This window comes from Panthera tigris, chromosome D3, assembly GCF_018350195.1.
Source record: "Panthera tigris isolate Pti1 chromosome D3, P.tigris_Pti1_mat1.1, whole genome shotgun sequence".
NCBI classification, from domain to species: domain Eukaryota; kingdom Metazoa; phylum Chordata; class Mammalia; order Carnivora; family Felidae; genus Panthera; species Panthera tigris.
Genome location: NC_056671.1, coordinates 74,729,356 through 74,732,472, shown reverse-complemented (window position 1 = coordinate 74,732,472; position 3,117 = coordinate 74,729,356).

The window sequence follows — 3,117 nt, the reverse complement described above, 5'->3', positions numbered from 1 at the left end:
CCAAGTGGAACCACAGCCTATGGTTCCAGGCCTGGCCCCGTTTGCATTCCTGCTTGCCCATGTCAACCTGCCCTGTCTCACGTTCGTTCTCACTGCCTCCTGGACTCTATTCTCTGGCTCTCCGGCCCTCCTGGATGTGGCTGTCTGTTCGGGAAGATTGTTTTTTAACTGTTGAAAGTCTGCCGCTGTAGGGAGTCTGTCTTCCACATCTGGATCCAGACAGCACAGGGCAGACGAGAAGCCTTCCAGGCCTGCCTTCCTCGTACCGGGAGACTCCCATCTGCACACGGTCTTGCGGTGTATGAGGTGTCAGCTCGTTCTTGTCCTCATTTTGCAAAAGGACAGATGAGTTCATTTGAACATCGAAGTACTAGTAGCTGATTTGCCTTAATAAATTGTTCCTCTTGGGTGAGTGTGCCATTTGAAGGTGAAAAAAGCACGGATAACACCTATCCTGTGAATTTCTGCAGTGAGCATTTCAGGCAGGAGTGTCAGTTGGTGGGTGAAGGCTTTCTGGTGTGCAGAGATCTCTCCCAGGATGCTTACGATCAACATTAATGTGTATCTGAACCTCTGGGGATCCTGTTAAAATGGAGATTTTGATTCAGTGGCCTAGGAGTGGGAACTGAGAGTCTCCTTTTCTGACCAGCTCCCAGGTGATGCTCTGAGGCCACACTTTGAGTCACAAGGCCTTCAATCACAGACTCTACCCAGGCAAAGTTCACGCTTCCATACCTGTGATGTTTTCTCATGATCCAGGCCCTGAAATCCCCATTCAAAACGTTGAATGAGCTTCTTTGGTTGGCTACTAGAAGGAGGAAGGGAAGTTTCTTATAACTGAAAAGGAAATCATTCCAAACTGGAATTCAGTTACATAAACAAGGTTCTGTGAATGATGTTCTTGTTTTCCTACAACTGGTCTTAATACTGTTTCAAAAATGCTGCAAAGATGGCCAGGGAAGCCTCTGTGTGTGCAGAGGGGTGGGTGGATATCATTAAGGCCAACAATACACTGGGCAGAAATTATCCCTTTAATCAGAGAAGCTTCAAAACAGACTGGGTCTCTAATGTGGAGCCAGGTTAGGAGAAATTACAGATGTAAAGAAGTCCTTTGCAGAATCAGAGTGGGGATCACCTGTCACCTGCCTCCTCTTCCAACTCTCCGTCCTGCAGAGCACTCACAGGGGACTTTACCACCTTGCCAGGGAGTCCCCAGGGGCTGCCCCACCTCCGGCAGATGGCCTCCTTCAGGGCAGGAGTGGGAAGGGGCAGAAGGACTCTGGGTTTCTTTTCTTCCCTCTGCGTTTGTTGCTTAGGGTGTCCTCTGGGTGATGCTAGAAGATAAGTTCTTGTCATTACTGGAGCGCTGCTATTATCCCCCTGAAGCCCCAGCAGGGAGCCCAGCCACAGGCCCCCTGCACTGAGCTAGGCCCAAAGGGGGAGGCAGACAGAGAAAAGAGCTGCTTCTTTCCTCCGCAGATCTTATAAGGTAGCCGGGAATGGAAGAGCCACATTTTAAAGATCACTAACCACATCCAGCAGGAAATCGTAAGTTCCGAACGAGTGATAGGCACAGTAAGGATGTGGGCTGATGAGGGCATGGGGAAACTTTTAAATGAGGTGATCAGAAAGGCTTCAGCGAGAAGGTAGTAATTGACTTAGTCCTGGAAGGGAAGGAAGAATTGAATAGTGCCTGGGAGGTCTGAGACGGTGCAGTTTCCAAAAACATCCTCTTGCCCAAATCCATTTCTGGGAATGGCTTGGGGAGAAGGGGGAAATTGTGCATCGATATAGTTTTGATGATAGAAGGTGCCAGTGGCCCTAACTGTGGCTGACCTGAGTGTTGTCAGCCAAAGGCAGAGAATGCACAACATACCTTGGTAGGTCTCTATTTCCTGCTGGACGCTATGGAAAATCAGGGACAGATTAGGATACAGCGAAATTCTGCCTTCTTCGTTACTTTCTTAAAAACATGCTTTATGGGGAGATGCTCTGATCGGACAGCCCAAATTTCTGTACTTCAGGAAACCCCTTAGCACCTGATTTTCAGCTGTAAAAATTGTCATTTATACTTTCAACCCCAAAGCATTCCATTTTTTAAACATTGACAGATACAGGTTAATAATGGCAGGGCTAGAAAAAACTCTCTAATAATCTTTTTAAAAAAAAAAACAGACCCCAACAACACCAAAGCGATTTTTTTCATTTTAAACTTTAGGCTTCACATTTCAAAGTTTTATCAAAGTACTCCCCCCCCCCACCCCCAATAATTTAAACCATTGTTTTCCAAGGGAAATTTAATAATAAGAGCCACCATGTGTTTCTGCTTAATTTTGGAAGCCTGTGTTATGCAGTCAAAGATTCTCATTTGAAAATAATTCCTGTCCTTATTCTAAAACCGCCAGGGGAATAAAATTTAAAAAACATGTTGCAGCTCTCAAGTTTATGTTTTGCCTAAAGCCAAGCAATGCTGGAAGATCAAAGTTTGGAGTGCAGTTCTAAAGTTAGAACCACAGCCTTGCAAGGCACTCGCAAACTGAGAGCTGGGGCCCGGCAGCTGCCTGTCTAGGTCCTCTGGTAATTAGCTCCGGTGCAAACAGAGGACCCTGATCCTCCCCTGGGCAGGGCCCCGGCCTCGGGGCCCCGGTCCTCTAGTCCCGGAGAGATGGGACAGGCAGGGTATTTTTAGACCACATGTGTGCAACTGCACAGGCCTCCTGCATTCCACAATTCATATTTGTGAAGAGCCGGACCAAACACTGCCTGTGCTTGCTGTTGGCCGGGTCTGCCCTTAGTGGGGGCTATTTGTCAACATGACAGATTCATCTAATAATGTTTAAGGATGGGCAAACTGGGGCATGTTTGCTATTCTCAAGCCGTCTCTTGTTCTCTCTTAAAAAATGAACATAGGTGTGTGTGTTTGCACGCGCGTGCGTGTGAGTATGTGTGCCTGTGTGTTTTTTCCCGTTAACCCCAGAGATCTATTTCCTCACCCCCTTATCAAATCCCTAACATGACACTTTTAAGCCTCTGTAGAATGGAGGGTCAGTTACGAGACCTGAAGGCACCAGGATGACACTCGGGGCGAAGGGAGAGCTTCCCGAGGCTGTCCACGTG